Raw genomic sequence first — 13,636 nt, 5'->3', positions numbered from 1 at the left:
AACTAATAAAGTGCTTTGATGTTAGAACAAACTCATTATTGAGAATTCTATATATAATTTTTAATACATGTTTTTAACTCCTTCCATACCCAGCCTAAGGCTGATTAGCCGTCTGCTTTAAAATTGCTGAAATAGACACACAGTTATTGATGTCAGGTTTCTGTTTTGCCTTTAGCCTCAATTGCCACTTCGTCTCCCTCACGTCAACCTCCAGTTTAGCATCACCACCTCTTTCATTGTAATTTACATTATCAATTATAAAAGATATGAATCTTTTGAAATTCACACAGTTTGTGCTGTGCATATAAAGGGCACTACAAACATTTTCTTTCTTTATATCCCTAGCATGCTCAGCTATTCTATCTCTAATCTACGGGTAGTTTTTCCTATATAAAAACCGGAGTATGTTGTGCAGGTTGCCACATATACCACCATCTTGATGTTACAATTACATCAACCAGGACATTGTAATGTCCTGTTATATCCACTTATCGAGGCATAAGTGCCATAATTATAAATATGCAATACTTATAAGTCCTACATTTGTACATATAGGACTCATAGACATCCAGGTTGTAATCATTACTTTCCAGCATGTTTTTATGTTCCTACCCTTACTATGCACTATTTTAGGTTTCATACCTAACTTAATATTCAAGTCTTCATTTAAATTTAAATTCCAGAATTTATTAAGGGAAGATATTATACGGGGCATATCATGATTATATTAGATCACCATTGCATTGTTACCAAACTCTGTACGTTCAGGTCCTATCTTCCAATTCTCAGCCATTTTCAAAATAGGAATAAAATTAGTTCCCCTTTTCTTGTAAATCCCTCTCCTAATTTTTAACAAAAATCTCAAGGGGTAACCTCTATCTCTAAACATGCTTATCAAAGTAGCCATTTCTTCTCAAAATATAGTATTGTCACTTGTCAGTCTGGACAGTCTAACCATTTGAACTTTTACTACACTTTTTTTCTGATGTGGGGGATGACAACTGTCATAGTGAAGTAGCATATTCAAATATGTCTCTTCTATAAATGCTACCTGACAATTCACCTCTTAACCCATCTTTTTTCAAGCAGATGTCTAAAAATTCGATCCCATATTAATGGTACCTGTATGTAAATGTAAAAAAAGAGGTAGTATTGTTCAAATAATCCATAAATTCTGGTATGTCTTCCTCATTCCCTATTCACAGAATTAGTATATCATCTAAAAACCTCAAGTAAATTAAAATACGAGACATAAAGGCAGAAGAAAAGACATAACGGTTTTCCCATTCAAGTAGTACTAAGTTGGCAAAAGTGGGAGCGCATCTGGCCCCCATAGCAACCCCAGCTATTTAACAAAAAAATTCTCCCTCTTCTGCTGATAGTGGTTTTGTTGTCTTTCTTTGATATTGTTTTTACTCGGCCATCAGCCAGTTTGTGTGGTTATTATATTTGCTGACTTGTTTGTACACCTGTATGTGCTTAAGACATCACAGCAGGTCCAGACATGGAGATTTCCTTTTCTGACTGGCATTTATGCCAGATATTGGACATTTTACTTGCACTGTAGACCCATGTCAACGTCTGAGTGCTTTTTTGTTCTTGCTACCTTCCTCTTCTTAAATTCAAGAATACAGTGTTCCTTGATACCATAGGCAATATTTCAGTCTCCTCACCTATTTTTCTAGCATGCTTCTTTCCCTTGGAAGGTTTCAGGTCATTGATTTCTCAGAACACTAAATTTTGTTTTCCCCTTGTGAACTAGCTTCTATATTCAGACTAGTTTAAGGCTACACCTGGCTATCCTCATTCCACATGCACTTTCATAGCATCCTTGTATGTTATGGCTGTCAGCTGTTGTTCAGCCCTTTTTGATGTAGTTCCTAGCTTTGGTGGAAGTTTTTGTACCACATACATCCTCACAGCTCCCCAGGTTCATCAAGGTGACATTTCCTCCTTTGACAACTCATAACTTTTTGCCCTTTGGAAAACTATTTCCTTTCAAACCATGGTGTAAATTCTCCATTCTGAAAGTTGTTAGTTGTAAAAGCATCTCTAAGCCACTTTCAGGTGCTATTTCCATGGTACTTAATTTGCTAGTGGTGTCTACCTCTATTGCAGTATCTTTATCTGCAGCCATCTAACACTTCTTCATAACTTTTCTGTTCCTTTTGAGAGGCTATAAGCTTGATCTACCTGCTTTCTACTACTTGATTATAAGTATTATGCAGCTTCTGTGTCCCATAGCTGTGGAACTACTGCTGAAGGTTTGCAGTCACTTTCTAAATTTAGGACCAAACTTTGCATAGCCTGAGCTCATATGCCTTGTACTGTCATTTGTCAGTGTATGCCTGTAACTTTGAGATCTTGTAGCTTTAGTCACTAAGTGGGCATCCTCTGCAATTCAAATTGCCCCACTGCCAATGTATATGTTATGAGATTGTTCTCTTCAGGAGTCCACCCTTTTCAGGGCTTTCCCTTCTGGAGTTCTATCCATGAGCAGTTAGCCTGGGATTCTTTCCTTTAGATGAAGAACATGAAACTACTAACATCAGATACAAAAGATATGTACCTACTCTAACCATAGATCTGCATTAATAGTTTCATATCATTCACCACTTATTCTCTTCTTCTCCCCAGCACTTGGAAGTAAAAGAGGCTACTATATTATTTTATTTTGTCTGCTTTCCTCATTCTCCTTCTCTGCTGCTCTCTCCTTGCAAGCTTCAGAAATCTAGAGTTGGATCCTCATGCACTGTGCTTTATGGTTAAAGGAGAGGGATTCATATGGACTGGGAAAGTTTTATGTGCTGGGCTGACTAAGTACTTACCGGTCTTAGTCCTACAAATTGATAAACTGTGTGCACATTCTAAAATGTATTCTCAGACACAACAGATTATAGATATATTTATAAAATCGTATGCAAAACAGTTTGTGTCCACAAAAGGGGTGGCAAGTTGTCCTAGTGACATCCAGGTAACCCCAGATACTGGAATCAAATTAGATTATATTGAAAAAGAACTGTGCAAACTGGATCCAAACAAAGCGCAGGGAGGACACGGAATAAGTAACAATGATCTGAGAACACTTAAGAACTTGCACTGCCATTACATCTATTATTCACTAGGTTATATAAATATGGGGAGATTCCTCAAGATTGGAGATGTGCACTTATTAAACCTGTCTTTAAGGGAAAGGGGAGTAGGACAAACCCAGAATCATATAGATACTTAAGTCTACTTTCATGTTGTGGAAAATAATGGAAAAGGTAATACTGGATATGTTATTGTCAGAACTGGATAGGCTGGGACTTGAAACCATATATCAGCATGCATATGTTGAAAATAGATCTATTACCACCTGTAACGTGATGTTCTATAACAATATAATAACAGCTATGAATGAAAAATTGTTCTGTGATGTGATTTATATAGATTTAACTTCAGCATTTGACAGGGTCATGCACAAAACACTGATCAATAAATTAGTACAACTAGGTATTGATGTACTGTTGATAAGATGGATAGCTGCATGGCTTATAAATAGGACATGGCAAGTATCACACACCAAATGGATAGGTGAAATCCTTGGTTACAGTCAAGGTGTCCCACAGGGCTCTGCACTAGGCCCTTACTTGTTTAGATTGTATCTTTCAGACCTTACTTTTTCATCTGAGGTGTTCTACAGTCTATATGCTGATGACCTGAAATTGGGTAAATTGATTACAAGTGTTAGAGATAAGGCATGTCTGAAAAATAATTTGACTAAATTGACCATTTGGGCACAGGAGAATAATATGTTCATAAATACATCAGATACTAAGCATATCAGATTTGGGAGACATAAACTGAAAGTGAATATTTAATACAGCACACAGTGATTGAAACTGTAGACTCATTTAAGGACCTGGGTATATGGATAGATTCAGCTATGAGTTTTTCTAATCATATCAACCAATTGGTAATGATAGTTATAGAACTATAGGTTGTGTAAAAAGATTTAGAAAGTCTAGGAAATCAAACATAATGAAGTCATTGTTTGTTAGTTACATTAGACCCAAACTTGAGTATGGAATAACAATATGGAAACCCTATAGGAAAACAAGCATGAATAAACTGGAAAGAGTACAGCGGAAATATGCTAAGGGCATCCATGGATGTGAAAATCTAAGTTATTATGAAAGACTAAAATATCTAAACTTGTACAGTGTCTCTTATAGATATTTAAGAGGAGATCTTATTCAGGTTTATAGGGAATTTAGGGACAACTACCTCTCGAATGTTTGGGATTATCAAAAAGTACTAGAGAATCGTCAGATAACCTATGCAGAAGATTCTATAGGAATGAGAAATGTACTAATTGGTTCTCTGACAGAGTAGCTAATGCTTGGAACAGACTACCAAATTGCATTAAAGCAAGTACTAGTTTAGATATTTTTAAGAACAGCCTGGGCATTTATTATAGGAACAAGTGTTTTGACATATTGGCAAGCTAGAAGGGCTTTAACGCCCGTGCTTGAAACATTTATATGTATGTATGTATGTACAGGTGAAGTGTGTGAAACTAGCAATGCAAATCTATTGTTACAGTAAATAGGTAACTTTCATTTCCAGAAAATGCATGTACTGTTTGCAGTACTGACACTTTTGCCTGTGTTTACAATGAAATTTCCCTTAAATGCCATTATTATTATTATTATGTCTTTCTTGAGAGATTTTTTTAACTTCCATCTTAAAAGAAGCGTTCATCATTCACATTATTAAGACACCATTTTTGGATCTGGCTTGTCTTTAACCTTTCATTTGTTTTTAAGGTGATTGAGAAAATGATTTAAATACAGATATATCTTACTTAACATTGCATGATGCACTCATTTGCTGTTAATCTGGCTTTAAGTTAAGGTACAGTACTAAGACTACCTTTGTGACAAACAGATGTATAATTCTACCCATTACCACCAAATAATTTGTGAGGGAACTAGGGCTACAGTATCATAAACTGTACTACTATTGCCTATTAATATGTAATGGATGATTGGCCATAGGTGTAAAGTAAATGCCCATTGTTGCCTCGGTAGGATTCTGAACGTGTCACAACCACATAAGTTTTATTCTGACCATCTGTAGAAAAGATTTGTAATCACTGAGTCATCAGGATGTCATCCACTTTGCTGCCAGCCCTGTGCCTTTCAGAGCTACCTTACTAATATTTATTGAAATGTGCCCAAGGTTATTTCTATACACACACACACACACACACACACACACACGTGCAGTGTTTTTCAGGAAGGACTTATGATAATCTCTTAATTGCCAGTGTCCTTTGCTCTAATTTCAATAACACTGCCACCAGCTAGACAACTCTAGCACAACAAAAAAACAGCCATTAAATATTGGTATGTTAGCAATGAAAGAACTGAATCCAACAGCTGAGAAACCACTAAGTTCAACACATAGGCTAATACTTAAACCTCCAGCCACAAACATTTAAAATGATTATTTACTTAAAATAAATACAATTAAAATGTGCTTTGTAAATTTAAATATGAAAGCAGGTACTCATGTGCACAATAAAATTCAAAATAATTGGTTTTAAAAAGCAGATGGCATGCAGAACAACTATATCTAAGAGTTTATATGTACATGTCTTTACCAGTAGCTAAATAGTTATTAGATCTGTTTATTTGCATCTGCCCTAAATGCTGTAACAGTAGCTAAAAATCTTCACTAGTCATAGATTACAGTTTGAGTTTTTTCCAATAATACAACACAGTAGTGCAGTTCAAAGGTAAGACAGTAACTAACTGACTAATAGCTTATCTCACTACTTAAAAGAGCCCCAGGCAGTATTTTCCATTTGTTTTAAGTATAAAGAAAAAATCCACAAAACCTGTTTTTTTGCTGAAGGTAGTCCAAGTCAAAAACAGCACTAAACAAAATAAGGGAACTGGACATACCACCACGGAATGTACTAAAACCACCTATGGTTTATTTAACAAAACTTGATAAAAACTTGATAAAAATAGTAAAACAAGATGTAACGATGTAAAACTTCAGTTCAGGAACAAGAAAAATAGGATAAGCTCTTTCAGCACTTAGGCTTCATCAGATCCTAATCTCGGAAATCACTACCCTTATTCTGCATTATATGACATAATAATGCATTGGTTTTAACCTGGTTCTTGATGTCATTCACATGATGGAGAATCCTCTCTTTAAACATTCTGTTCATTTTATGTATATAGAAAGCAGCGCAGTGTTTATATACATGTATATAGATAAAACAAACAGACTGTTTAAGGAGAGGATTCTCTCTTAAAACCAATGCATTGTCATGCCATATAATGTAGAATAAGGGCCATACCTTCAAGTTTATGGCTTTGGAAATTGTCTCCAAAGATTTGGGAGGAGGAGTTATACTAAACAGGATGAAAAATTGTTGAAATAAAATGGATAGCTGATATGAGGGCAGACCATCCACCCAGGTTAAATGGGATTATTCCCTTAAAAAGGTGGTGTCTCCATAGGAAAATATGATTGGCTGAACCTTGAAGGAGTTGGCTGAAGACATGACAAGTGATTGGTCTGGCTGTTATTGAAATTTAGGGAAGTGATTTGCAAGATTAGGATCTGATGAAAGCTATGTGCTGAAAGCGCTTATCCTATTTTTCTTGTTCCTGAATTGAAGCTTTATCTTGTTACATCTTGTTTTACCATTTTTATCAAGATTCTATCAAGTTTTGTTTAATAAAACATAGGTGGTTTAATAAGTTGCATGGTGGTACATCCAGTTCTCTTCTTTTATTTGGTTTAAGTATGGATGATGCTTTCCTTTTTATCACAATCTTAACTCTCAAAGGGAGCCCTAATAAGGTAGTACATTCATCTGAGCTGAATGTAATGCATTGCTATGCGCATCTGAGAAGCAGACTGACTTTTAGTTTTGAGGTGTTCTGTTACATTTCTTCTGAAAGCAACCACATTCTCAGCTCTGTTTGCATTCCATACATTATATATGTTACATGCTGCAAGATTTAAAGCCTCAGCTTTTATGACAAAATGTAGTTGTGTTTATCTTAGTATGATGTTTGTATGTTTTCTGAAAGACAGTTGCAAACTTGTCAGCCTGTCACATTTCTCTGAACAATTACCATTGCTTTACCATACTACTTTTACCTTCTTCTTTGTAGAACGTCAGTGTGATTTGTTGCTGCACCACAAAAAAGTGAAACTTAGTAGTTAAGGATACATTTTACATTATGATATCTAGTCTCTTGTCCAACAAACCATTTGCATTACTAAAACCACTCTACTACTTGAGAATCATACTGGAGGAGTATAATCCCAAAATCCATCCAATAACTGAGCGACCACTTTATGGGACTGTAATTACTGTGCGTTTTCTACCAAATAGGCAGGTTTAAGGTTTTGAAAAAGCCACACTATTTCCAGAGACTTTCTTCTCTACAACTGCATATGATTTATCTCTTGGTCAGAGTCTGTGTCAAAGGTATATTACTAGATAGTCTTCTCCATTTGAAGAGAACTGGCTGAGTACATAATCCATTCTGTGGTTTGAAGCATCTACCTGAACAATAACCTCCTGGCTATATTCAGGATGACCTAACCCAAGACACCCTTGAGTCTTTGGAAAGCTTTCTGGCAGTTCAGTGTTTAGGTAATTTTATTAGGCCTATGCCTTTGAGTAAGGTTTGTAAAAGGAGTGGCTGTAATACCGTAATGAGAGACAAACATTTTATAATACTTTGCTGTCCCAAGAAATGCCCTTACCTACTTTTTGGTAACCTTTATGCCTTTTGGCCAGATGGACCATTTTGCATAGTTCCTTACTACACTTCCAACCTGTTATCCAGATTCTCATGTCCTCAGGCAAAATACTGAATGCTTGTTCCCTTATGATAAGCCTTACCAACATTTCAGAAGTAGCAATTTAACATCCACTCACCCACCTATTAAAATAAGTTTTTATGTCAACAATGAAATAACTAATACTGTCTTTTCTGATCTCTTATATTCTCTAAATATTTTTCTATAAGCTTCAGTTCTGAACCTTACAATAATCCATATAGTAAAAGTCAGAGATTTTTCATAAAACGTATATTGCCTTACATGTGAGTACAGTAGTTCGAGGCTTATCTGTTTCTCCTGAACAATTTAGTGCTGATTACAGACACATTCAAATGGCCAAACAAAACTAAAATATTCATCCTCATTTTTCTGTGGTACACATGAGTTTTGGGGTTTTAACCATCATTATGATGTGACATTGAGAGAATATAAATAATGCCTTGTAATGCTAGCACTCTTTTTTTCTAATTTTTTTTTCACATTGTTTTCCTCCCTCTCCTGCACTTCAAGTTGTTTTAAATCTCAGCTGCAACCATCTCAAGACCTTTCATTTCAATAATAGTCTCTTCAACTCATTTCTTATTACAACAGTAGTTGTCAGGAATGTAGAGTTCCTCCATATGCTTTAAGGCTATATTCAACTTTATAGGAGATGTTCCTGTATTTCCGAAACAAGTATACTTGTCAGTGTTTTCTAATTGTAATTTCTGAAGTCCTGCTAGCCACCTAGCAGTGTGAACCTTGGCTCTAGATGATTGTCACTGTTGAAGTGACTCCCTGACCCCTTGTGCAGAAATGGGAAAAAGGGGAAGTAGATGGATGGATGAAACAGACGTATACGTAAAACTAAGGCTGTAAGGTCATATCTATAAACAGACATGATTTACTAACCATGATCAACCAGATAATCAATGTGGAATTTACGAATCAATGTCATTAAGAAGTGCTTAAAAAATAAAAATGAGTCAATTTGAAACTATGATTATACAGTGTTTATGTCTATACTAGCTAGAATGGCAAAGGTCTTGAAAATAATTGATAGCTTTGGATCAGTGTAGTTTTGCAGAGGAGAAGAAAACATTTGACAACATTAACAGCACAATAATGATCCAAAGGAGACAGATTGTAAGAAAATACTGCTGATGTTGGCATGTCTTGATGCAGGAAAAAACATTCACAGGGCAATTTGGGAGTGTATGGGTAGGGGAATGAAAGCATTTACATTCCCTGATACAATAATAACGTTAATTAGGAGGAACTATAAGAAGCAACCTGAAGAGATTAGAAAAGATTCAGAAGAAAGACTTGAAAATCAATTTACGAGGGGTCAATGGAAGGGCATATGTATTGTGCCCAAGTATGCAACAAAGTCCATAAGGTTTAGGACAGTGTTTCCAAGTATATTTTTCTATTCCAAGCAGAGGTTAAAGCATTTTCCTCATATAGATGGAAAATGTTGGAGGTGTGGTGGGGAAGAAAGTGGTAATTGGGAACATGTATTTAGGGAATGTAATGAGTTAGCAGATTTAAAAAATTCCTTGGAGTGTACGCTGTCAGCAAATGGCTATAACTAAGGAAATAATTCTTTTGAGTTGGGTCACATGATCTGAATTGCCTATCCACAGTAAACCTTTATTAAGTTTAATTGTATTGGCTGCCAAAAAAGCAATTACTGAAAAATAGATATCAACATCTAAATCAGCTGTATCTGAAGTATTGAATATTGTAAAATATATAAAAAAAATGGAGATGGGATCTTTAGAAAAGGGATGGAGCAAATTGTATAGAAATAAATGGAATTTGTGGGAACAAAGCATGCAGCATATTGTTCAGAAAGAAGAATGATGTTTAAAGGAAGGCAGGAATTGGGTATGTAATATTCAACATAATGACAGCTGTTATAATGAAAGAAAACATATATAACCCACACACACACACACACACACACACACACACACACACACACACACACACACACACACACACACACACACACACACACACAGACTCTTCTCAGGAAGGAATAATGATATCTGTCCAGCACCAGAAAGCCTTTCCCTTTCTCAGTGGTAACACTGCTGCCAGCTAGAGTTTTTAGGCATGCCAAAAATACAATTACTGTTTACCGCTAAAATAAGCAAACAGTTAAATATTGGTATGGTGACATCAGCTTGAACACTAACTCTTCAAAAGGTGGGCACCAACAGATGAGAAATCACTAAAGTCAGTATGCATACTGTTAAACTAATAAGTAAACAACCATCCATATATCCTCAACATCTTTTCTCATTTTTGCACATGAGATTGGGCTGTCACTTCAACAGTGGCAATCATATAGGTCCATGATTTACACTGCCACCAGTCAAAGGTATTTAAAAACTGAATACATTTTTTTTACTTAAAATAAATTAAGCAATTAATTTGTAAAATGAAATATGCAAGCAGCTAAATGTGCATAACATCCAAAAATAAAATGTTAAACATACAAATATTATGTAGAAAATCTGTATCTAACAGCTTACCTGGACCTTGCACCTGCCTCTCCCAGGAGCTACAATGTATTAATTATACTTATCTTTTGTGTGAAAGTCCAAAGAGTTGTTGTGAATCTTCACAGGCCATGAAGTTTATCAGTATTTCCAGTTTTGTTTCCACAGTTTGAATTAAAGGAGTCCAAACAATGCAGTTCATTCTTTTGAACTAAAGACACTGCAAATGTGTGAACGTTTAAAAAGCAAATTGGTTTTGGATCTGGTGTTGTCTTTCCAATCCATTCCTCAATGTATTGATCTTCATATCCAAGTTAGATATGACTACTACTACTAGTTCCATGCTTTGGATCTGGTGCTCAATTTCCTCCCCTTACCCATAAGTCCTCCATGTAGACCCAATTACCACAACCCTTATTTACCACTACAAACCTATCCTTCTTTTGTCTCTTGTCCTCCTTTTCCTTTCAGGATGTCAGGCAAACCATCAGGGTTTAAGAAGTGTGTGGAATGTGTCTACAAATTACCCATTTCTGATGCACATGATAAATGTATTTATTGTCTGGGCCCCTCACATTTAGACACCTCTTTGAAAGGTGCATGCAGTCCCTGCAGGAGGAGGCATACCTTCAGCTTCCGAAAAATCTTCTTCTTCTCCTTTAAAGAAACCAGCTGAAAAATCTAATGAGAAAAAAAACTAAGAAAAAGAAAAGGATAAAAAAAAAAGAAGACAGAAAAAGAAAGATCTAAAATCTCAAAAAAAAAGTCTCTATTATAAATCTTCTTCAGTTCTGGTTTCCAAAATTGCAAAACTTGCAGAGCCAATGCTTTTCTTGGATCCTCTACACATTGGATCCAACACACCACTGAGGTTTTCACAAGAGTCGATTTCTCCTAAGATTTATTCACTTATATGACAGGAAACACAGTCCCATTTTTGTAGGCCCCTCTACTGTTTCATTCTTTCAGTCAGCCAGATCTACCAGTAGCCTTATGAAAGCAAACATGGATAAGATGATGAGGAGATTTCTTTGTACCCAGATCCAGTTGGGGGCCTTTTCAGCTCTGGATACCACTGGATCCTGCAGAATGGTTTCTTACCCCTATTCAGCTGTTGCTTCTTCTCTGATCCATCTGTTTGGATTGGAGCCCTGGATCTAATTTCCTCCTGAAGCAAGTCTGTATAAGAGCCTATGTCTTGTTCCTTTGTAACACTGATGATTTTTTTGATTTGGTCAGTCCTGACTACTTCAGAGCCATGTAAGTCTTGGAGCTGAATGCTCAGTGCCAACTCTGACAGGATAAATTCAGAACCAAGGTCTTTGAAACCATTTGTCCCTCTTGCAGCCTTGTCATTAGTTTGGCTCCAATGTCCGCTTCAGATCTGAGTCATGTGGTATCCTGGGTTGATTCTCTTTCACTTGTTTAAGCTCCTAAGGCTAGGCTCCACAGATCTGTATCAAGCTCAGTTTTAGGCTCTTGAGAGAGTACTATCTCATCCCAGAGAGAAGACTACCCCTAAAGTATTTTCCAGTGTCTAAAACCTATTTGTCTTGTCCCATCAGGACAGCCAATAACGAGAAGTCTTGAGCCAATTCCTCTAGAAGTGACCACCTCAACTTTTGAGTCTGCCTCAGAGCATCCCATTGAGGAGGTATACAGGAAGTATACGTGCAAATGGAGGCACCTGGATTCTTCTCAGGAGTCTGCCACCACTGATACTGACCTTGATGAAGGAGTAGTTTCTCCCAGATCCCCCCCTTGAGGATGTTTCATTCAGAGAAATCCCTGAACTGCTCAAACAGAATCTCCAGAGGAGTCAGTTTTTATTAATGCTTTTGGTTCTATCTGATCTATATCTTGGGTAGTTCAGCTCATGGTTGAGATGGTAGACTTTACCACTAAACAGGAGTGGAAGGAACTAAGCACAGCTGATTCCATCCCTAGGAAACTAGATAAGTTCCTTTTCACTCCTAAGGATCATCCCCTTTGGAACAAGAGCTTAGTCATAGATTACACAGTAAAGGCAGCAGCCACCTAAAAGGAACTAGCAGAAGAAAGTTCCTCTGTCCATCCACCGAACAGGAAGTCTCACGTGTTGTACAGATTTGGGAAGCAGATCTATGTCTCGTCTACTTTCTTGGTGAGGGTGTTGAATTACTTGGTACATGTTACACATTTTCAAATTGATTTGACCAAGGAGATCTCTAAATCTCTCCCAAGGACTTTGCCTGTGGGTCAAAGAAAGTCCATTGATCCACAGCTAGCTCCCCTCCAGTCCTTGTCCAATGTCTCTATGTGGTATATCTCCAGTGCCATGGAGGATGCATCTAAAGCAGTCAGCAAGGGCATATCCATCAGGAGACATGCTTATATTAAGCTCTGTGATTTTGTGGAATATGTTAAGATGTCCTTTGTGAACGCCCCTTATGATCGAGCAACACTCTTTGGTCCTAAAGTGAAAGACTCAGATCTGATGTTGTAAATCTTTATTCATTCCTTATTATTAGATCTCGTTTGCCATGTCTGTTCTGAGGACGGAACCGAAGTCCTAACAGTAAGGAATTTATAAAGATCTACAACACAGATGGAACATTATGGTAGGACATAACTTATTTTTGTAGAAGTGAAAAAGATGGGAAATACCTTTCTGCCCTGGGGATTAATTTTTCCACTCCTCAAAAGACCTTTTCCAGGAACGAAATAGAAGAAAAGAAAATTTGGTTCTGCAAATCTCAGAGGTTCTCACCTGAAACTTCTGGAGGCAGAACCCCTCCCCCCCTTAGTAGAGGGTAAAACTCTTACAATGGGTGTCCCCTAGGGGCAGAAGTTGTCCACATACTCAAGGTTTCAGATGTTCTATCTTCAGAGAGCTCTTTCAGTGCTCCTGGACAGTTGCCCAACTGCTGTGCTCTGCAGGCAATCAGGGGAACCTATCTCTGCATCCAACAATCTGGACATCCATCACTCAAGACAAATAGAGGATTATAAACAGAGGCTACTTCATTCCCTTTCACTTTCTCCCTTTTACCCCAAAAAGACTTCCTGATATACCCCCCTGTCAAACGTAAGTGGCCACTTCTGAATTAAAGAAGCTTCTAAACCAAAGCTGTCCAATGGGTGGCCTCTGGCCCACAATCTGGCTCACGAATGCCTTTTCTATGGCCCATCAAAGCCTTGGTCGAAAAAAAGAAACATACATTTTCTATGTGGTTAACTGGTTCTGTCACTTTAAAAAGTTCAGGACTAGTTAACTATGCTTTGCATTTTTACATCTGTAT

Source organism: Protopterus annectens, chromosome 3.part0 (genome assembly GCF_019279795.1).
Source record: "Protopterus annectens isolate FY-2018-M chromosome 3.part0, PAN1.0, whole genome shotgun sequence".
Lineage (NCBI taxonomy): Eukaryota > Metazoa > Chordata > Ceratodontiformes > Protopteridae > Protopterus > Protopterus annectens.
The sequence above is the reverse complement of the archived record's forward strand: the minus strand, read 5'-3'. Positions refer to the sequence as shown.